Source organism: Cryptomeria japonica, chromosome 8, assembly GCF_030272615.1.
Source record: "Cryptomeria japonica chromosome 8, Sugi_1.0, whole genome shotgun sequence".
Taxonomy (NCBI): domain Eukaryota; kingdom Viridiplantae; phylum Streptophyta; class Pinopsida; order Cupressales; family Cupressaceae; genus Cryptomeria; species Cryptomeria japonica.
In genome coordinates this window covers 638,296,796-638,322,336 of record NC_081412.1, presented here as the reverse complement: position 1 = coordinate 638,322,336, position 25,541 = coordinate 638,296,796, and positions in this window count along the sequence as shown.

Sequence of the window (25,541 nt, the reverse complement as noted above, 5' to 3'; positions counted from 1 at the left end):
AGGTATAAGTCAATACACCTTATAGAAATAATATATTTTTAAAAAATTACAAGAAAAACAAACTTCCTCAGTTTTTCAAACATCAACATTAGCAGCAAATCTAATACAGTTATCAACACTTGGGGCCCCAGTTGGACTTACTCAAATTTTAATCTCAACATCAACTTTATGGCCAACTTCTTCATCAATATTACCCTCATTTGCAAAATATCTCTCTCATTACCAACTAACTCTCTCATTTGATGGTGCACAGGTATCACCAAATAGGTATTTGTCCGATGTGTCTTCCTCGAGTGAGGGAAATGTAGGAATAGAAGAGGAAAGTGAGACATGTAGTAGATCTCAAATAGGGAGATCAACTAGAGGTCAAAAGATTAGAAGAAAATTCAATAAATGCATGGAATTTTTTCTTGCTCAAGGGGGGTCATGTTCTTATGATGATGAGACCAAAGGTGACATTGAGGTGCCCTTGAGGTACAAACATCTACTAAAACAATGTGTACCCAAGGAACTTCCTCCAATAAACACTAATTTTTGTGTTAATGAGAGGATATATCACATAGCACCTTCATCATTACATGGTTTGGGCCTATTTTCCATGGATAGCATAAAGGTCTGTTACAACAAAGTTGCTGAATTGATGGAGTTTGTTGGACCTTGTTACAATTATAATGATTGGATGCAGATTGTTCGATATAAAAAAAGTATGCGTAGGTATGCACTGTCAGCCAATTATATACAACAAAAAGCTAATGATCAAAGTAAACGAGTGAAAAGTGACCACACTTTAAAGAAGAACCTCATAATCTCAGGCTTTCATTGGCAGTGGATGGTGTCAATCCATTTGGAGAGTTGAGATCTGTTTACTCGATGTGGCCCTTTTTTGTTATCAACAATAATATTCCTCCATGGATGTCAATAAAGAGGGAGCACATAATGTTGGCAATGATTGTTCCAGGTATTTTATCATTTAATAGTCATCTACATTTAATTATAAATATTGCACTAAAATGGTCATAATAATTATGTAATGTTTTTGTTCATTCCACTAGGCAAGTACCAAGTTAAAGATATGAATGTATATATTGAGCCTCTTATCGATGAGTTTCTGGAGTTATGGAATGGTGTGACCATGTATGACATCTCTAGACCAATAGGACAAAGACAATTTCAATTCCATGCAATGCTTGTATGGACAATACATGATGCCCCAGGGCTAACACATTTTTGTGGTACGTTATAGTGTTCAAGTTGCGCATGATAATTATAATTATAAAAATTAATAGATTTAATAGAATTATACATTATCGTGTAGGTCTTCAAACAAAGGGAAAATTTGCATGTCCAGTTTGTGGTCCAAAGATGAAATCCCATCATTCAAAAAGTTTAGGAAAGCAGGTGTTTGATGAGTATAGGCACTTCCTTCACAAAAATCATAAGTACCGGAATACTGAAAAACATCTTTTCAATGGGAAAGAAGAGACTACATCAAAGCCACAAATAATGACTCCCCATTTATGGAAGTTGGAATATAATAGAATTAATCGTCAAGGTAATGTCATTCCATCTAATGGTTTATGTTTGGAATTTGAATTTTTCTATCATGTTTTGTTTACTAATGATGTAATTGATGATACTAAAGGTCATCAAGGCATGGATGGCCACCTTCCAAAGGGACTAAAAAGTTATCCTAGACAATTCAGTAGGTTGCCTTACTACGAGCAGCTACAAATTGTGCATTTGTTTGATACAATGCATATTGGAAAGAATATAACAGAGACATTATGGAAAATATTGGATGGAAGGCGTGACAAAGAAAAAATTGTCAAAATTTGTAGTGACATTATGGAATCCAATCATGCAATGAAAAATGTCATTCAATCAAATAGCAATGGAGATCAGATTAATATTAGTGCCCTTCTTTGGTTATTAACGAAGCAGCAAAGCAATTCTATAAAAGAAGCCATACAAAAAATTCGATTTCCCACAGGATTTGCTAGGAACATAAACAATCTCATATCAAAGAAGAGTGAATTTGGGCCAGGGATGAAAATGCATGATTGGCATACCTTCATTAAGGTAATTCGCGTTCTTGTGTATTTACTATATATTTGTATACTGCGCATGTACTTTTCATTGTATTATGTTAGAAAACAATGAAAAGATCATTTTATAATTGTTGCAGTACGTTCTACCTCTATCTCTCCCAAACCACTTTGACAATAATATCAAACAAGTCATATATGATCTTGGAAAATACATGAGGTAAGTAGTGATGTTTGTTCAATTTGTTGTATATATATTATATTTTCCATTTGTTTTACTTGTTATGCAATATATTTGTATATTATTTTGTAAAGTCTCGTTTATATATTTTTGCGTCTTTAATCTCTTTAATTAGGTGGTTGTCATCTAAAGAAATCCACAAGGAAGATATAAAATATTGGAAGAGAAAAATCCCTCATCTAATGTGTGAAATGCAAAAGTGTCTACCTTCAACTTTTTTCAATGCACAAGAACACTACCTCATACACCAAGTTGAGGAGATCGAATTGTGTGGACCTATACACACTAGGTCAATGTGGATGGTTGAGAGGCACTTGAAATTTTTGAAGGCTTTGGTTCAACAAAGAGCACATCCTGAGGGTTCTATGGTGGAGGGATATATGGTATACCAAACTATGGTGTACATTACCAAATATCTTCCTAAGTTTGCAGCAAAAATCCACGTAGATCGCATTTGGGATCCCAACCCCATTAATAAATTCGAAGGGGAGCACTTGATGGGGAAAGGTAGATTGAAGAAAGTGAGAGGTAATTATAAGATGTTATTGTAGTAAATTAATTCTTCATCTTCTAAATAAATCAGTTGTAAGTGGTCTATTAATTATTTGTACAGTTGGTCGAGAGTGGGATGCGCTACATTTGTATATTGCAAACAATCTTGATTGGATGATGGTGTGGATTGAACGATGTCAACATTTTGGTCGCACATTAACATGGGATGGTGTCACTTCATTGGTTAAAGAAGCTCATCGTAATGGAGATTCCAATGTTACACAAAGGGAAATTGATTTAGCATATGGTTTAAGAGATCAATAGGTACGTATAATTTTATTAATCACCCGTATGTTTATCAACTCATGATGCAATAATTTTAATATGTTAGACATATTGCAGGTCAAACACCACAAGGCTATGTGCTGCAATGGTCATAAATTTCGCATCAAACAGTTGGATGACACGAAGAAAACTTGTGATTCTGGGATAATTGCAGTCTTTGAGGTGACCAATATTTCATCTAGAAATGACATACATCCTCAAGTGTCTCAAAATCAATACTATGGCATTTTGGATGATATACTTGAGTGTGACGTTAATTCCTTCAAATTAGTTCTATTCGTCGTCAAATGGTATAGGCTACGACTGAATATAAATGATCCTGATAGAACTGTTATCGAACATGATAATGGATTTACAATGGTTAATACAAGGTCGTTTGAAAAAGTTTGGGATGAGCCCTATGTTCTTCCAAGTCAATGTGAGCAGGTATTTTACTCAGAGGTTCCACATAAACCGGGTTGGTCATTTGTTGTTAGACATGATCCAAGAGGAAGGCCGATAATGTATAATGTGATGGAAGAAGTAGAAGATGATATAGATGATCACGGTCAACAGTTACTTGATGATGTTCCTGACGAAAATGTACACGAAGAAGAAGTTTATGATGATGATGGTGTTGCTGCTGATGATGATGGTGATGGTGATGGTGATGGTGATGGTGATGGTGATGGTGTCGGTGATGGTGATGACGATGATGACGACGAACACAATTATGATCACGACAACAACGACGATGACGATGATGATGATGATGATGATGATGATGATGATGATGATGATGATGATGATGATGATGATGATGATGATGATGGTCATGATGATGAGTTGGATGAAGAAGAAGATCAATGACATGAATGAAATGTATGAGATGCGATTATTATATTATCTATTTAATAATGATATCTTGATAGAAATTGATTTGACTTATATGGTTACATAATTAATTCATATGTTTTGAACTCTAATGCCATTACATAATTAATTCATGATGCACCTTTAGCTATGTGATAGATGGTGATTTAAAATACATATGTGATGGATTACATGCTTATGATGATACATGTGACATTTTTTGAACTTTGTGTTTATTTTGGAATGTGGACTACTTATTAGCTATGTGATGGATGGTGATTTATGATACATATTTGATGGATTAGATGTTTATGATGATACATATGTGACTCTTATGATGCTCGATTACATATATGATGATACATATGTGATGCTTATGATACTGCAGTATTTATTGTTTATCAAATTACAAATGTAATGCTTATGATGCTCAATTGTTGGTGCAGGAACCTGAACCCCTTTGATGAGGATCCTGCATAGTCTCATGGATCGACAGGTATAAGTCAATACACCTTATAGAAATAATATATTTTTAAAAAATTACAAGAAAAACAAACTTCCTCAGTTTTTCAAACATCAACATTAGCAGCAAATCTAATACAGTTATCAACACTTGGGGCCCCAGTTGGACTTACTCAAGTTTTAATCTCAACATCAACTTTATGGCCAACTTCTTCATCAATATTACCCTCATTTGCAAAATATCTCTCTCATTACCAACTAACTCTCTCATTTGATGGTGCACAGGTATCACCAAATAGGTATTTGTCAGATGTGTCTTCCTCGAGTGAGGGAAATGTAGGAATAGAAGAGGAAAGTGAGACATGTAGTAGATCTCAAATAGGGAGATCAACTAGAGGTCAAAAGATTAGAAGAAAATTCAATAAATGCATGGAATTTTTTCTTGCTCAAGGGGGGTCATGTTCTTATGATGATGAGACCAAAGGTGACATTGAGGTGCCCTTGAGGTACAAACATCTACTAAAACAATGTGTACCCAAGGAACTTCCTCCAATAAACACTAATTTTTGTGTTAATGAGAGGATATATCACATAGCACCTTCATTGTTACATGGTTTGGGCCTATTTTCCATGGATAGCATAAAGGTCTGTTACAACAAAGTTGCTGAATTGATGGAGTTTGTTGGACCTTGTTACAATTATAATGATTGGATGCAGATTGTTCGATATAAAAAAAGTATGCGTAGGTATGCACTGTCAGCCAATTATATACAACAAAAAGATAATGATCAAAGTAAATGAGTGGCTTTTTACATTGATGGAAGGCCAAAAGCAACAGGGAATATTACAGGTTTTATAAATAGTACATGACTTGGGTCAACTAATAAGCAACCCAATTGCATATTTGAGGCACGTGAGGGAAATTGTGTCTTTGTATGTGTGATAAAATCAATAAGTGCAGGGGAAGAGCTGCTAATCCATTACAATTTGAATCGTATAGATAGAAAACAAAGTTACTATCATGGGGGTGGTACATACTATATATATACTATTTAAGCCAACCTCCAATTAATGAATCCAATAAACCATTGTATTATTAAGTTTTTTTGGTAAGTCTATTGGTTTCATTTCGCTAACATTTTTATATTTTTTCTTTGTCACAGGGCCACATGGATCCACCACATAGCACAAATAGGGGTGTAGGTCCTGACACTTCTACGAAGCAGGTAAACCTCATTGTAATTGTACAAATTAGATAGAATCAAACTATTACATTATGATCTTTTTCTGAGTGTTTTGAAGTAATTTTGATAGTGTTAATTATATTCTTGTCACAGACAGATGTTCGGGATAAGGGAAAGGAACCTGCAGTACCTCAGCAGCTCCATAGGGATGTGGGGTAGTCGACAGTGTTATGTGCTGATGACATCGCACTTACTGCAAACCCTATGCAATTTGTACATAAGAATATTAGAAAAATTAGGCAAGAGATTCTTGATTTGGCAACCATAAGTCCTTAGGCTAATGAGATAACAAAGAGGGTGCAACTATTGTTGATGACAATGGAAAACTTGCAAGTAAGCAGTAATGAAAGCTTTAATCATAACAAAAGCTCAATAATGGTTTATATTTTTATCTCTTTTATGTCATTAACTAAAATATGTATTTTTACAGAAATTTATAGGGCCTCATCATCCTAGTGGTGATGATTAGGGTATTGCAAGTAGTTCAGGTGATGACCATGTTCTATATATTAAAACCACTCCTTTGGACTTGTGAACTTGCTTTTTTAATGTTTTACATATTTAATGTATTACTCTTCAGGTGCTGACATGGGTCCGAGGTCGAGCCCAACTATATTGCCGACTGCAATGTTGGCAACACGTAGCATGCAGACATCGTCTGTTGCATTGGCTCATGTTGACCTGCCCACTAGTGGTAGATCCCTCTTTTTCTCTCTCTTTCGTTATGTGTTTATTACCCTTGAAGTGTTCTTTCTTGGAGGCATTTCATAGTGGATTCATTTACTGTGGCAGGAGATGCACATGAGGATGCGCTAGAGGTGAGTACTACTGATAACATACCATCATTTCCTGGATCTTCCCGTATTGCTAGTACAAGAATGTTGTAGGCCACATTGGTGGTGAGCGACGAAGAAATGATTCCCTTGAAGATACAGAACGTTCCAGGTACTTTAAAAATATTATTATATATAGTCTAATTGTAATTTACTTACTGATCACTCATTTTGGACTAATGAACCCATGTTTTTTTTGCAAGAAATGATATTTTTATAAAAATCTTAATGACATTTCATTGCAGATATTTGGACCCACCATACGTAAAAGGTGGAACATCATACATGAACTAACCCTTATCCACTATTTTGATTTCATATCATTGCTAGAATAGTTTTCCTTTTATCCATTTCTTAAACTATATCAAAGGTAGCTTCAGTTTCTTTCTAAATCTAACAGGTTTGTTTTTGCTTTTAAGGTGGAATGACCAAGAAAAAAAGTTAAAAGATGAACTGACAAACCGTATGGTAGGGTTGTTTGGAAATGACACATTCGACAAGACTAAGCTCCTGGAAAAAGATGGCACATATCTGAAGTATGTGAGGGACCAATACACGACTTATTTAGAGAAGAACGTAAAGTATGAGCATCCCCCCATGATTCCAGAGAGGGAGTGGAAGGACCTGATTTTGGATGCAAATGAGAGAATTGAAAGGAAAAAAGGAAATACACCACCAGACGCTAGAAGAAGGTATGTGATACTATTAAGAATGTGAATATGTACTAATTATTCATTATATTTATATAATCTAACATATTTCAAACTTTTCATAGATTGAGTGACACGTCAAAGGCAACCAAGGCAAGACAAGAAAAGCATGGGCAACACAAACTCGGCTCTGGTGGTTATATGAAACTTGCCACACGAATTCTAAGAATCAGTAAATTAAGTATCACATCAAAATATTTATAAATTGTAAACAATTTTTTTTTTATCAAACAATACAAGCAAAATTCACAATACTAAGCAAAAATGCAGGGCTCTGAATTCAATAGACCCATGGAAGATGACAAGAGAATTGGCTACCAGAAAGGCTATATAGCCATGGCTGAACGGCTACGAGAATTGAGTGGGCAAACACGAGATTCTGATGCATCTGTCACAACAGTAATTAAGCTAAATGAAAATTATTTCAAATTGACTACTTAACCAATAATCTATTTGATGTTAAGTTTCAACATAAAGTGACTATATTTTTTTTAAATAAGCAAGCAATGATAACACTGTGTGTGACATTGCAATGCAGCATGATAATCATGGAACAGAACCTGTACATGAAGGTCCGGATGTGCATCCTAGTAGTGGAGGTATTTGTTTGCTATTCAAATTTTTTTATGTAATTATTAATACAATTAAACATCTTAAATTGAAAATTAGTGTAGTAATTAATGTAACCTTTATTGTTAATATTTTAGAGCATGTAGTCGGTGGTGACCAAGTGGAGCATGATCCAGGTAGACAACATCAGGAACGTGATGTTCCCCAATCAGGTAAAGAGGACCACTGTTATTCCTTTAAACAAATTTAATTGCAATTGGTGTATTGATTAATGTAACGTTTCATATTTCAACTCCAGAGGATCTAGAGGGTGCTCAACATGTCGAGGTTGAGGCTAGACAAAATGATGTGGAAGATAATGTGGCCCCATTAGGTAAAGAGTGTAATGGTTGTGTTCTTTAAATTAATGAAATACTTGTAACAATAATAAAAAAATGTTTTGAATTTAAACCAATTCTTTGTTATTGCAAAGGACCCCCCTTTGGTTCAGCATCCTCGTCCTTTGTATAGGACTAGGTGTAGACACTCAAAATTGTCATGTCTAATTAAATAAATATTTTATTTATTTAATTATCTAAGCCTAATTCTTCTATTAATTAAATAAATCCTTATTTATTTAATTAATTCGTTTATCCTCTTCTAGCCTTATTTCTCATTTAAATAAATACATTTATTTATTTAAATTATCCCTTTCCTAAATTAAATAAATATTTTATTTATTTAATTGTCCTACTTCTTCTATTAATTAAATAAATCTTTATTTATTTAATTAATTCATTATATTTTTCTACACATGACACATGTCATTCATCTCTTAATTCCTACACTACCTACCTCTTTCATTATTTTATTATTTCCTCTACCTACCCTCTAATCCTAGCCGACCTCTCTTTTTACACCTCTCAATCTTAACCCTCCATTTCTTATTGTGTCTTCTATTTAAGGAGATGCTTTCTTCATTGTCAAACCCTAATGACATATCCTAATGACAAAACCCTAATGACTGATTTTGGAGTACTTGGCTACACTACAATTCCACTTGCAACCACATTCCGTTCTTTGTTGAGCTCTTGTGCATATAAAAATCTGAGAGCAAGTATATCAAGCAAGATCAATGGAGATAGGAAGAATGGAAATCAAAACCCTATTGGACATGTGATGGTATAATCTTTGTGATTTTGAGTTATTTGCATTGTCTTAGGTAATTTTCATATGTTATGGTGGATCTTTGTTCATTGTTAGGCTAGGGTTTAGTGGTTGGATTCATTTTAGCCTTTCAATATTGTTATCATTGTTATCCATTTTCACCATAAACATTTTGGCACACCCGGTGGGACATGGATTTTTCTTAGATCTATGTTTTTTTTGCAGATTTTTCTAACCCTATATTGTTGTTTTCTAAAACAATTTGGAGAATAACCTTGTGCAGCTAGGGTTTTGGACACAAAATCAAGATCTTGGAGAGATTCGATCATATCTCATACACGGCTTGAAAATTTTGCACCAAATGTTTTTTGCAGGTTGAAGAAAGTATCAGAAGATCTCAATCCAAAATTCATAATTTTTGGAGCAAATTTTCAATTTTTAGGAATTTTTTATGATTTTTCATAAAAAATTTATTTTGAGAGCAAATGAGAGAATTTTTTGGATTTTCTTACATTTTTGGAAATCTATCATAATTATACACAGGATCAGTTCTTTGTGAATTTAATTTTGATGCAAAATATTTCCCTAAAAATCAGATCTTTAAAAATTAGGGTTTTTATTTATTTTGATCAGATCTCACAAACAACTTTGAATTTTTCCATAAAATGTTTTGTGCAGGTCAGAAACAGTATCAAAAAGATTCAGTAAACATTTCAGATTTTTTGGATCGATTTTGCATTTTATATGAATTTTTTATGATTTTTCATAAAAAATTAATTTTGAGAGCAAATTAGCGAATTTTTTGGATTTTCTTACATTTTTGGAAATCTCTCAGAATTATACACAGGATCTATTCTTTGTGATTTTAAATTTGATGCAAAATCATTCTTCAAAAATCAGATCTTTGAAAATTATGGTTTTGCATTATTTTACTCATATCTCACAAACTGCTTGGATTTGTTGCAGGAAATTTTTTGTGCAGATTTGGAAGACCATAAAGACTCTCCAGTAAAAATTTCAAATTTTTTGGATCGATTTTGCATTTTATATGAATTTTTTATGATTTTTCATAAAAAATTAATTTTTGGAGCAAATTAACAAATTTTTTGGATTTTCTTACATTTCTGGAAATCTCTTAAAATTTTACAGGTGGTCTTTTTTTATGATGAATCAGGTCTTTGAATTGGTCAACAAAACGCATTGTTGAAGGCCCCTATTTCATAAAGTCTTTTGGATCTAAAATTTACCTAACTTGTGTGCTTGCAGGAAGGGGTGATCATTTGAAACAATCCAAACTACTAATAAATCTTTGTTGCAGGTCCTTGGCAAGGGTTTTTGGATTTTTATTGTGTGCCTTGTTTTCATAGACTAGCAAACACTTCAATTGGTGCACTAAAATTGAATCATTGTCTTTTGTGTCTTGAGCAATAGGCTCTTTTTGTTTAATCTTTAGAGGGCCTGTCTTCCCGTGTGGTCATTAGGACTACTAGTGAGAAGAGAACGACCCAAGTGGTAGCAAGGAAAACCCACCTCATCCAAACCACTATAATCAAATGTATTCATGGTGAAAACTATGAATAACGTGTGCTGATTAGTTCATACCGACACTATGTCTCCCCATAAACCCGTTTGATCAAATTTATTTGATCATTTGTAGGGCGTAACCCCTACCGGCTGGGAGCCTTCTGTATTTACAGAGCTGAAAGTGCCGCATGTATGGCCACACGAGCGGATACCCTTACTAGCACCTCTTTGTTTTAGATGCCCAAATCCTTCTAGTTGTTGAGGCAGGAGGTCGGACCTCTGGTAGCGGCCCACACACATACGGTTCTTAGTAGAGATACAAAGTTCGCCATGGGGATTTTTCATGGGGACTGATGCTTGGCTGACCCAAGAAGTGAGTGCCGAGGGTGGAGCCAGTGAGGTCAAGCATCTAAGTATCCGCTCTGAATAGCGTAGCCTCGGGGGTAAAACCCCATGTGGGATCAACAACTATTGTCTTGGCCAGCCATAAGAATTGTGCTTGACTTATGCTAAACATTCAAACAATCAAGACCAAACAGCAAAACATTGTGTCTTTTGTGTCTTCAAGTGTATGCAAAACAATTTTACATCAAACAACACACTTTTCTTGGAGTCATTGTCAGTCTAAATACTTGCAAACATTGAGTCCTCATCAACATTGTGTCCTCTTGTCATGAAAAATAGTCAAACATTCAGATTTGGTCACCACCAAAAACTTCACAAATTGGAAAAATTTCACAGTCCAACAAACAAAAGAAATCAGTTTCGGTATACTTGAGCTTCCTAGGTTGTCTCTTCAGATTTCATCTAGCATTCAGCCTGTTCTAAGGTCTCACATAGTCCATCATTGCTTCACATCTCATTTTACATTCATACTTGTCTAAACTTGAGTCAAAAGGTCACTTGCTTGTCCTCATCATACTTTGTCAACACACTACATACTACTACACTTTGCTAAGTGGTCCCTCATCAAGGTTTCTTACCTTTGGGTCTCATTTGGTCTTACTTAGAGTCAAGGTCAGCTTACCTCATCAAGAGAAACTATCCTCTCTTTGGAAGTCACACCTACTCTACTACTTACATACTTGGTCTTACACTTTGGACATTGCAAGTACACCTCAAGATTCATTTACACTCCATACAACTCTTGGTCTTCCATACTCTTTTCATATTTTCCATCTAGTCTCTCACATCTTGGTCAAACACCTAGTTCATGGTTGAAACCCGCCTTCAAAAATCTAGGAGAATAGCTAAAGAAGCTCAAGAATCCGCAAACATGAGTTCTTATGAGTATGACAATGATCTATTCTACAATCCTGAGCACACTACATTACCAGACATGAATGTTTATAGAAACAATCCAAATGTGGAAAGCGCAAACGCTATAAACAACAATACTACACACAATGACAATGTTGACAACTCTTCAATACTATCAGCAGACATACAAGAATCCATAATGGATCCTCAATTCAATAGATTGGTTGAAGAGATAATGAAGAGAGATCGTCAATACTTTTTAAACATGATGGCACAAAGTGGAGCTAAAATACCACATGATTTTGACTTATCTCAACTTATGGAAAGTCGACCCTCACAACAAACTCAATCCAACATGGATCAAAGGAGACCAAATAGTGGAGGAAATAGAGGACCGAATATGATGCCTGAGTCACCATCAGTTTTGCTTCAAAAACCAGCAATCCCACATACACAAGCTCAAACATATGATACTTACATTCAAAGACCATCATGGAGGCCTTATGCTCAAACACATGCTCAAGGTATGGATCAATCAAGACAAGTGGATACTCAAGGACATCCTCAAAATTTTGACACAAGGAGACCTCATGTCAAAATTGGGGGCAACACAATGGAAAATGAAAGGCCTATTGAATATGGTTTATATACACAAAATAGATATGGGGTCCCTCAACATGAAGTTATGCCAAGTGCTCCATATATATCGCATCAATATAGACCTCCATATGGACATGTCTACGATCAGTATCATCCATACATGCAACAAGCTCCTCCTCAAATGGGTGTTTCAAACATGGGGTATGCTACAAGAAATCAGTCTCCTCCCAAGAATAATTTGGAACAACAAATTAGAGATCTACAAAAGAAAGTTGAGGACATGAGTACATCCAAACCTACATACACTATGAGATATATATGCCCTTATCCCTTTGATAAGAGCATTCCAATGCCTCCATTTCCTCCACACTTTGTAACACCAAAATTTGACAAATATAGAGGGAGAGGAGACCCCAAGGCACACATAAGACAATTCTTCATAGCTTGCATTGAGGTAGCGGCAGAAGAAACATACTTGATGAGGTTGTTCCCACAGAGCTTAGGTGACCAAGCTATGGAATGGTTTTCTCAATTACCTCCCGGTATTAAGTCATGGGGCGACTTAGCAGAGGCATTCATTTAGCATTTCTCTTACAACATTGAAACAGATGTCTCAGTTACTACCTTGTGCAATACAAAACAAAAGGAAGGAGAATCTTTCGCAACATTTTTACAAAGATGGAGAAACTTAGCTAGTAGATGCTCTTGCGAAATCCCGCAAAAACAAATGGTGGAAATGTTCACACAAAATGTTAACAAGGCTATTGGCTATGATCTCAGAAAAGCTTGTTTGTCTACATTCAAGGATGTCATTGAAAAGGGCCTAGCAATAGAAAGAGTCTTAATTGAACAAGGAGTTATCAAACTATTCAAAGAAAACAAAGAGGACTTCAAAGGAAAGGACAAACCAAAATTTTGGAACAAGAACAAGAATACAGTTAATGATGGTGTTGTTGATGCCAACACAGTGAGACCAAAGTTCGTCTTTTCTGGATCAAGTTCTACCAACAATCAAGTGAACAATCAAACAACTTCAAAACCACGAAGGAAGTACACTCCATTGGGAGAACCACTTGAATCAGTATTCAAAAAGCTTGTAGCAAACAAAGTGATCACAGTTCCAGATTTTCCTCCATATGAACCAAAGGTAAAACCAAATTGGTGGAATGATGATGAGTTTTGTGAGTTTCATAAGAGCAAGGGTCACAAGACAAGTAATTGCCATCGATTGAAAAACATTGTGCAAGATCTCATTGACAGAGGAGATATAGAGATTGAGGGACATTCATCTAACCAAGAGCATGAGGTGTTTAAGGAACCATTCCCAAAACATGACAAGCGAAAAGGCAAAGTCACAGATGATCAAGCCAATTACACCAGAGCACCTTACAATTATGATTCTACCATCAATCACATCTCAATGGACAATCATATCTCTACCATTACTATCAAAAATAAAAATCCTGAGAATCCTCCTCAGCGACCTAAAATTGTCCTAAAGGGTGTGGGATCTTCATCCGAAGCTACCTCCGAATGTCATGTTACAACCCGTCGAGGTAAGATTACATTGCCAGGTGCCTCCACTAAGAATACCAATCCTTTATCTACCAAGCCTGAGTACGATCTTGTAGAACAACTAGGGAAGACACCTACGCTCATCTCTATTCTTGAGCTCTTACATATATCTCCTGCACATAAAGCTATCCTTGACAAAATCTTGAGAGACACTGCCGTCCCTACTGATCTGAACGTGGACCAGTTTCAAGCCATGGTGGGATACCTATCCATTCCACACTCCCTCACATTCACAGAAGCCGATGACGCCTCCATAAGTTAGCCTCATAATGCACCCCTACATGTTGAAGCCTTCATACATAAACACCGAATAAAACGAGTCCTGATAGATGGAGGAGCAGGTCTTAATATTTGTACATTGAGCACCATCAGACAATTGGGATATTCTGACAAAGCTGTGAATTCTACAAACCAAATCACTATTAAGGCTTATGATGATGAAGAACGTTCGTCCAAGGGCACGATCACCTTACCATTAAGAATAGGGCCAGTTACAAAGGATGTGGTTTGTCAAGTCCTAGACCTAGATCTCACATACAACATATTGCTAGGATGTCCATGGATTCATGAGATGGAAGCAGTCCCATCTACATATCATCGATGTATCAAGTTTCCACACAATGGAGTTGAAGTGACCGTCAAAGCGGATCCAAATCCATTCATCTATTGCAACAATCTGCAACCTAGATCAGAAATAACAATTCCAGCTAATCGAGAAGCTGTTCCATCTTCAGCATATGTGGATCCAGAATCATTGAAAGCTTCTACATCAAAACAAGCAGAGCACAAAGAAAAATTCAAGTTTAAAGACATGGGATGTGGTGAGTATATCCTTCATGTTGAGAAACTCCCACTATCTCCTAAGGTATTCAGTCAACAGGAGCAACCTACAAACAATTTGCAATGCCAAGGAATTGGGTGTGAACCACCTAGTGTTGTGGCTACTAAGTTTGAATGCAAATATCCTCTAGTGGTGCAAGCAACTCTTGATATCAATAGTCCTAAGAGTGGTTCCAACAAAGAATCTATTGAGCGTATTGCCAGCCCTCCTGAGAGCTCACATAGCCTTACTATTTCATCCACTCATTCCATTTCCACTCCACTCCCAGACTTGGATGAACAAGAATTACAAAAGCCCTTACTAATTGGGGATCAAAAATCAAGCTTTGAAAAGAAAAATCTAAAAGTCAAAAATAAAGAGAAGTCCTTTAGTCCAAATCAAAATCAAAAGCTATTGGACTCAGCAAAAATCAAGGTCAAGGATAAAAATCCAATGAAAGAAAAAGAGCAAGAGTTGATCTCCCCTAATATCAAAATAACTGGGGGCAAAAGCTCTAAAATTGCTAGTCAAAAAGCATACTTGTTGATCTTAAGTCTCCATCATGCTATCCTACTTTCACTTCTTTTCACAGTCATAAGCCTTCATAACTCATCCACTTGTTCCACACATCCTTTCCCTTCTGGCGATACATCATGGACCTTTAATGGAGCTTCCTTGAAGGACTTTGTTATCAGAGATGCCCAAACTTCTTCAGGTGACGCGCATATGGGCCTGTGTAGTCCACACACTAGTAATTCTATCTCAGTTCCTTTATCAAGGAAGACAGTCACTCAAGCTACACATCATTCAGTCAAGGAACAATGCAGCTACAATCACAAAGTCAAGCCTCGCGCATTTGAGGTAGGTGACTTAGTACTCAGAGAGAACCCCAAGAATCAGCAAGACAGAGATAAGAAGGGCAAGTTCGAACCAAACTGGCTTGGTCCTTACATCATCACAGCGGTGTATGGATCTGGGGCATATCAGCTCTCAACTACAGAAGGTGAACCCTTAGAGGATCCTATCAACAGCATGCACCTTCGCAGGTTCTACACATAATTTTCAGAATATCCTAATTCAAAAATACAAAAAAAATCAAAAATTTTCAAAAATACAAAAAAAAAACTATAAAACAAAAAAATCGTTACTTGGTGAAAACCTGGCAAACAGGCGCCTTGTGACAACAAAAAACATTGAAAAATTGAAAAAAGTAAAGAGATATAATTTTGTCCAATGGTGAAAACCACTTCGGTGGCGCCTTGGGCAAGTACCATGGTGAAAACTGGGTCACCAGCGCCATGCGTAGAGACATTGCTCCTCCCTCCTTTAGGATTCTCTTTCATCCTTTCACTTTACACACACTCACAACCTATTCACTCACAATAAACTTACCCATTCCCATCATGGCTTGTTATTGATCTACCTAAGATTGGTTAGCCATCCATAACCCTCCCTTTTTCACATCCCTTTCCATCCATAATAAATCCGATCCTATCTGTGGCTAAGGCAAATCCTACGTCTAGTAATGGGTGTGGAACTGAGAACATCACATGTTTCAAGGAGTACAGTTTCTTCCAGCTTCCTTCAAGTCTATCCGCGCACAATCCGCAATAAAGCAACATCTGCATCACAGATCTACAATAAAGTTTCGTCTTCTCCGCAATAAAGTATCAGTTTCATGGATTCAGTCAGCTTCAGATGAGACACAGCAGCAACAATGGGCTTCAACAAATCAAATCTTTCAACAGACTCAGACAACATATGGTTCAGTGCTATCTATCCTTTTTGTGAAAGTGAACATTGTGACCACAATCAAATAAGACTTAAACAAGTGACAAGAGACACTAAACTTGAGGACTACAATGGATGTTGGTGTCAAGTCTTGGTTTTCTTTTGATTTTATCTTTTTGGTGACATGTCTTTTAGCTTTTTCAGGATGTCTTTGACTAGAGATTCTATCTCCAGGATGTCTTTGACTAGAAAGGCGAGGATGGGGTATCGTCACCTATTTTGTTTGCTGTCTGTCGATTGTCTTTTAGTAATGCTATGACTTGTCCAAGGATATGAGGACACTGTGAGTCTAGTATGAACTGGGGCATTCCTTGTTTGTGACTGTCTTATCTCCATGCAAACAGGTACAATGACTTCCTGGGCCGAACAAATGCCTCGATTGTCATAACTTATTCTGCCATAATAAAGCTCAATGATGATAATGCACAAGAAGCTCTTTCACGTTCATATCTTCTGTCTTCCATCCCCCTTTCTTGATTGACTTCCATTGTCCTTCTCGAGTCCGCGTAGCCCGCTATCACATGACTGAGTATAATGACACACCAAAAACATTTGCATTTCATATAGTTACACCTACATCACCACATATAAGCATTTCATACATACATATAGATATCACAATTGCATCACATCCTGCATACAACACATGTTAGCACATCTCACATTTTCATTATGTAAATAATTGTTTGCATTATCATATTCATTTGCATTACATACATTCACATTTGCATCATGCATCACATATACAACATAAAAGAACAAAAATATATTGCATTGCATCATATAAGCATCCATATCATAAAACATGTATCACATAAGAACATTTCATCACATAAGATACACATGCATATAGCTACCGCAAAAATGGATCATCTCTCATATATAATCAAAAGTGTCATGATACAAAGATGTCAAAAGAATCATATGGCTACAAAATCACCCGCAGGTGTCTACAATACAAAAATGGTACAATACTGATACATAGGGAGCCCTCTAAGACTATGATGAACTCCCTCCCTCGAAGCCGCCTGGCCTCGACGGAGTTTGAGCCCTAGAAGGACCCACCCCAAGATCAACTCTCCTGGCCCCTGTGTCCCCTGCAGCCACCCCTCGTGTCATCCTATCCAGATAGAGGAACCCACTAATAACTCCTGTCAACACTATTGGTAGTGCTAATCCTGTCCATGTCATGGTATCCCATGCCACATGTCCCACCCTCATCCCTAGTCCTGGATCCTAGAACACTCATCTCGGTGCATCCCTATCTCCGTCTTGATCATAGGGTACTAACTCCCCATCGATCGGTATCCGTAGAATCCTATATACATCCTCCAAGGTGACTGTCATCTCACCCATTGGCAAATGCAAACTACAAGTCTCTGAGTGCCATCTCTCAACCAGTGCAGTCAGCAATCCCATGTTCACCCGAAACTCAGGCACATACAGAATGTATCTCAATCCCATAGCCTCAATTATGGCTCGGTCTTCAAGTGTCAACTCAGGTCGCAACCTCTGAGTCAATGGGAATCTCTCCCGTGACTCCAGCATCGGAAAATACTCCTACAGTCAAGCAAATCAAATCATGTCAGTTATCATGGCATTCACTGTTTATCACAAAATGCTACTTGCTATCTAAATGCATACGCTTACCTATCCTAGTGACACTCACTGTTCATCACAAAGTGTTGCTATCTATCCTAGTAGTACTCCCTGTTCATCACAAAGTACTACGTGTGTGACACTCCCTGTTCATCACAAAGTGTTACTCACATTTGCACTCCCTGTTCATCACAAAGTGCTGCTCATATTTCAGTACTCCCTGTTCATCACAAAGTACTCTATCTTGGTACTCACTGTTCATCACAAAGTGCCTTGATCTATCCTAGTCTTCCTAGAGGGCCTTCTTGAGTGTATCCTCTCAGCAGCTTATCCAATCGACAGCGTATGTTCATCACAGAACTGCCGATTTGACCTGGAAGACATAAATTCGCATTTTTGGACACAAACACATTTTCTTGACATAAATGCGCATTTATTACATTACCTAGTATGCATTAATGACAACAATAAATGCATCAAAGTACAAGGAGGTTTTGTGGTACTCACTGGCTCTCCTGCCTCCATTGGCCTCTAGAATCGGCGAACACAGTCGAAACTATGAACAAAAACCATCGCTGCTGACTGTTGCTGCTTTATTTTCGCTTTGCACTAAGCTCTTGTGACGGTGTAGATGACAATGAGGATGTATTTTCCCCCGTGGTCTATCTTATACACTGCCCTAGCTCTCATTTCCCGAGTCAGTCTTCCTTATCCTATGACTTTGTCACTTTATCTGATCAGTCCATTCTATCCCGTTTTTCTTATCGAGAGATTGTCTGCAATCTTTTCAGACATTTTCATCCAATCTCTCGAGGGGGCATATAATTCCCATCTTGGGGCAACTCTGTATCAGTTCATCTTATTTTCTTTGAAACAACGCGACAAGCCGCATTGTCTCAAAGAGGGGCAAAATGTAGACACTCAAAATTGTCATGTCTAATTAAATAAATATTTTATTTATTTAATTATCTAAGCCTAATTCTTCTATTAATTAAATAAATCCTTATTTATTTAATTAATTCGTTTATCCTCTTCTAGCCTTATTTCTCATTTAAATAAATACATTTATTTATTTAAATTATCCCTTTCCTAAATTAAATAAATATTTTATTTATTTAATTGTCCTACTTCTTCTATTAATTAAATAAATCTTTATTTATTTAATTAATTCATTATCTTTTTCTACACATGACACATGTCATTCATCTCTTAATTCCTACACTACCTACCTTTTTCATTATTTTATTATTTCCTCTACCTACCCTCTAATCCTAGCCGACCTCTCTTTTTACACCTCTCAATCTTAACCCTCCATTTCTTATTGTGTCTTCTATTTAAGGAGATGCTTTCTTCATTGTCAAACCCTAATGACATATCCTAATGACAAAACCCTAATGACTGATTTTGCAGTACTTGGCTACACTACAATTCCACTTGCAACCACATTCCATTCTTTGTTGAGCTCTTGTGCATATAAAAATCTGAGAGCAAGTATATCAAGCAAGATCAATGGAGATAGGAAGAATGGAGATCAAAACCCTATTGGACATGTGATGGTATAATCTTTGTGATTTTGAGTTATTTGCATTGTCTTAGGTAATCTTCATATGTTATGGTGGATCTTTGTTCATTGTTAGGCTAGGGTTTAGTGGTTGGATTCATTTTAGCCTTTCAATATTGTTATCATTGTTATCCATTTTCACCATAAACACTAGGCATACATCAAGAGCATGAGAAGAGGGCATAACATCCGCAAATGGGGGAAATGATGAAGAAACCGATGTTCCACTTAGTCTTTTCATAGCTTCAAAAAAAAAACAAAGAAAGAAATGATTGTAATCTACCTTATTTGATAATGACTGATTTTTATGTGTAATGAATGTAATTATGTGCTAATGAATGTTCATGAATGATATGTGTTGATGATTATTAATGAATGTTGCATTTTAATGAAAGTTAATGAATTTTATGTGTTAATGAACGTTATGTGATAATGAATGAATGTTATATTTTAATAATGGATGAAAGAATGAATGAATGTTAGATGTTAACGGGGAATTTAGAGTGATGTTAGGGGGGGGGAGGGGCCAAATGAGCTTCCACCTTCACATGGTTGGCCCTATTAAGTAGAGAATATTAAACTATTCTCGAAACAAAGTGAAGCTCAATTATAAGATGTGAAATGTCTGAAAGGTGAGAGTCCACAAACAGATGTGAAATGTTTAAGTAGGCCTCCCAATGAAGTGGATCTCATAGACACGAAGAATCCTATATAGAGAATCATTGAGAGCCCTTGAAGAAGAAAATTTGAACTTCGATGAAGTAATACATGATGGAGGAATATCTTGCAAGAGGAAATCAAAGTCATTATGGTGTCATCTAGATCTGAAATGTGGTCTACTTTTCAAAAAAGTAAAGATGCTTGATATGAATGTGTCATTGATTTGACAATTTCTAATGTCTGGTAGATGACTTTGATGCTCTCAAATTGTTCTTGAAGCTTATATGGCTTGGTTCTAATCCTTATAAGCTTATACACTGATTTAGGCACTATGATCTCACTGCAAATTTATCATTTATTGGTTGTTCTTTTGTTGATAGTGACATTTATCACTACTTTCATCTGAGGCAATCACTTCTTGATAGTCAAAAGGTTGCCCAAGGTCAAGTTATATCATGGAAAAATGAACATGGAGAAGAACTTCTATTTTTAAGTAACAAGGTATAGATCTACATTCTGCATGACACTTTTGTAAATCCATGCATATACTGCTCTTATATATAATTTACTTTGTTAAAGAAATGCTTGTTATTATTATTCCAAAGAGGTTTACCTCGGCTGGGCATGATTTGAAGGAAAATCTCTCCCCGCATAGGTAAGGAAAGAAAGCATCTAGATCCTACATGTAAAACTTATATCCTTTCATAATCATGCAAGCATAACTTTCACAATCAAAGCCAAGTCTTGTCCAAAAAGCTAAAACTTCCCCATCAAATGGGGAGGTAACTCCCCCAAAAAAAGCTTGGCATCATGCCCTCTGAGGGAACTTCATTGCTGCAAACTAAATTGTATGCCTTCCATGACCATTCAAGAATCCCTTAATAGTGGCCCACACTAAGAGTGGCAATATATAACTATCTGGGTACTCTAATATTCCTTCCTCCCATCCCAGTGCAACATACCAATGCACAAATGACCATAGATTTGTGGATATAGACAGTCCACATTCAAGTCATCTCACTATAGCCAATTGATGCAGGGGCATCTTCAAATTCAAATCATGGGATTCTTGAAGAATCAAACTCCTCTTGATTGGTTTTCAGGTTTTGAAACACTTAAGGATAGTTTTGGTTTATTTTCATGTTGATGTAATAAGTCACCCCACCTTGTAAGCCTATGCCCTAGGTAGGTGTGTTATAAACCACCTTGGGTATATGGAAATTGGGTTTATTCATGCCTTGAAGGAATTTTTAGTGCATTTGAAGAGTTTTAAGTGTCTTAGGGGTCAATTAGTGTCTAGGTGTGTTTAGGAGGACAAAATGTCAAAAGTTGTCAAAAGTTGTCAAGCAACTATGACAACTTTTAACCCAAAATTGCAACTTCCTCCAAACTGCCATGTTGGTTTCCAAAATCAGTTGATAACTATTGGAAGGGTCATTAAAGGTCAAATTCCAACCTTTGGAAAGGTTGTTGAAGGAAAATGAAAGTTTTGTGAACAAAGAAACCAATAAAAATCTATCTTTTTCCTACATTTTGCTGCTATTTCCCATATTCCATACAGTACGGCTTTCTTTAGGGCATAAAAACTCTTGAATATGAAATTCACGTGTCTTACCTTTCCAATTCAACAAGTATGAGACTCTAACTCTTCTGGAGCCATAAGAAAAGTGGTTTTTTGTGAAGGTACCCCGGATTTGACAGTCTACCTAGGGTTTGACAACAAATATGAGTTTTTCTTGCTGATACCTCATGGGATTTGTATGGCCTTTGGGGTGAAGCAAGTGGTGACAATTTAATTTAATATTTCCAAGACATTTTGTAGGGAAATGACAGGTAAAGGCGAGGGTTTGCAGTTTTAGAGGTGGGCATCTCTATGTGACCACCTTGGCTGGGTATGCATCCGACCCCACAAATGATGATAGCGGTGGAACCAAGGGCTATAACTTGGTAATTTATGTTGTATCCATGTCCCCCACATGTTTTAGGTCTTACTTTTCCTAGGCAACAGGTTTTGAGTATACTTCCTTTGTTAAGGTGGCCTAATTAAGGCTATTAGGCCTAGGAGTGAAGTTGGGTTTATAACCCTTAGACATTGGATCTACCCAAACCCTTTTGGAATCCTTTGGCACTCACTTGAATGAAAAAAAATCCACTCTCGGTTGTAGAGGTCTTTTCAGAAATTAACAAGAAACCTTAAGTTTTCCAGACTAGCAGGGCTACTAGGTGTGACAGGCCTAATTGTAGCAGCAGTACTAATTTTTCTCAATACATCATGTTTGATGATTGGAACAGGTCTATTAAACCTATAGGAAACTAAATCAAGGCATTGGAGGTCCCCATTGCCTTAGGAAGTGTGTGTCCACCTTTGGTTGGGTGTAGTGGCCTTTGAGTCCTGAGAGACTTTTGTGAGACACTGTGGGATTGGCATTGTCCAGATGGCTTAGTATGGGGAGAGGTATGAAAAAAATAAAATTGAAACCAATCCAACCCTTTAACTTGTAGATCTAAAACAATGATGCATGTAAAACTCATCATCACATCAATAACTTGCAAACTGAGATACAAAGAAATACCATATGGATCTCAAGACAAAGACACCAAATCAAACTCCAAATCCGATTTGCCAAACAATTCCACTAGTCAAGGAATCCATCAAGAAAATATTATAGAGATGATGAGGGACTAATGATTGCATACCAACATCTCCTCAATGAGAAAGTTGCAAACAACCTCCTTGAATCATGAACCAAACATACATGCAAACCCACAACTATCTTTCATCTAGAACCACCTATTGATGTTTTTTTATGCACTGCAAACACAATAAAATACCAATGTATTCTATCATCTCTTGAAAAAAGAAACTTTGAATGCTAAACAAAGTGATCAATCAAAGCAACTCCAAGGTTTACAATACGAACTATGCAACTTAATTGCATGGGATAGACTTAGTGAATATTATGTGATTTTGCTGGAATCGCAAGGGGGCTTACATTTTTCTTGAACTCTACTGGAACTTGGACTCTACACTAACTTGCTTGGAAAATAAAAGACAAAAGAGATAAAGAATGACCCAGATTGAATATCAAATCAACAATCGAGATAATATAGTGAAACCCTAATTAGGGCTTGTTATAACAAACTCCATTCTAGCCAATTAAATAATTACATTGAATAGGACACATTTCCACCTTGAATTCTAACCAATGAGGAAATAGGTTAGGTATGCTTGAACAAACTTTGATGCATTGCTATGTGTCACTAGCTCATTCATTAGATGAATCAAGTACGATGAACTTGGACATGTCAATGTGGCTTCACTTGATTAGGTTGACGATGGTTGGATGCCAACTCAACTTGCCAAGTCGATCATCACAAAGCTTATGTGATTGAGCAATATCTCTTGATACTCAACATTATCTAGTTTTCTCAACATGATGAAGGTGGTGGGACATATTCCCAAATTGTATCATCTAGATGATCAAGTCCTTAGCTTTTGATTAATTCTTTTGAAACTATCTACTTGATCATGTTTGTGTCCTTCCATCTTCCTGATAGTTCTTGATCCTTTTATGTGACCGTGTGCTTAATGGAGTATATGTTTGATGATGCTTGGTCCTCCTTTTGTTGTATCTTCATACCGATGATGCTTGATTCAACTTCATGGTGCATATACTTGACTTGAATGGCTTGCTTTGATGAAATCCTCTTTGAGATTCAAAAATCTACCTCTTTGTGAGGTAATTCACCTTGGTGAATATGTATGATATAGACTTTGTAATGCCTAGGCTTGATGTAGAACCCACTTATTCTTGATCTATCCAACCTTGATCACCTTTGTAACTCTAACTTGAATACCTTGATCATTGGTGATTGATGTCTTACATATGGCCTATCGTGTTGTAGATCCCTTCATTTTAAAGCAATCCTTATTGATTTCTCCTTATTCTACTGATTGCTATTCTTGGATTTTTGAAGGGAATGCAAGATGGTCTTCTGTTTCTTCCTTGTTGAATCCTCATAATATCTTGATCATCATTTGACATTGTCCTTGCGCCTTGAGATGCTCCTTCCTTTGTATTGCGTTGTTGAAAGCTTTGAATAGGTTTAGCTCCTCATGTTGCCATCCTAAACTCGTGAATCTTGGTGTTGATATTGATGTGAAAACCCTCCATGATGCCAATGTCCTCTTTCATGCCTTGAAGCCTCCTTTCATCAAGTGTCTTCATCCTTGCATTGAAGCATGATGTTGGCATGCTCTACGTGCTGGGTAAGGTGTTCTTTTCCTTGTAATGAAGTCCTCATGACATCCTGAAAGCAAGAAAGAACATATCATGAATGAAATGAAAAACAAATAATGCATCACAAATAAATTTAATCTGATTTTATACCCTAATTCACAGACCTGCTCCCTAATTCTTCTCCTCTTAATTGGTTGCAAATTGAATTTGATGAGCATTTGATCATTGTTTTATATGCTTCCTTTTTACCTTTGCCTTCATTTCAACTCCATAGGTTGGCCAGCCCAATAATTGTTTATTAAATTCATGAATTTACCTTCCTTCTAGCTGACTTAAGGTCCTTCTAGCTGACTTAAGGTGCTCTTCTCTTGCTGAGTGGGTTTGGACTCCTCTCATGCATAGATTTAGGTGCAAATAACAAGAAGGTTTGCATAGATTGGGGTTGGCAATGTAGAAAATTACTGATTTTATCCTTTAAACTTTTGCATTTTTCCTCAAAATAAGGCCAACTTAGGGCTATTTTACCCCCGAGTGGGTTTGAAAGGCTCATATGCACAGACTAGAGGTGAGAGAGAGAGAGAGGGTGAGAGGAAGAGATAATGACCTAGAGAGGGTAGAGAAAGAGAAGTAGAGAGGGAGAGAAGAAGAGAGGGATGGAGAAAGAGACCTAGAGAGGGGAGAGAGAAGAGAGATAGTAGAGAGGGATAGAGAAGAGAGATAGAATAGAGATACCAATGCCAATCTTTTTCTATAATTTTTTTTTTCTAAAAAATCGGCCTACCGTCGGAATTTCGACATCAAAGCATAAAAATTCTAACAAAGGAGTGTCGTCGGATACACAACATCCTCGTCGGAGCTCTCCTAGGGACCATCACACTTCCGACACCAAGGGTTCAAATTACGATGGCCTCCAGGAGAGTTCCGACGAGGATTCTTTGCATCCGACGACACTCCTCCGTCAGAATTTTTA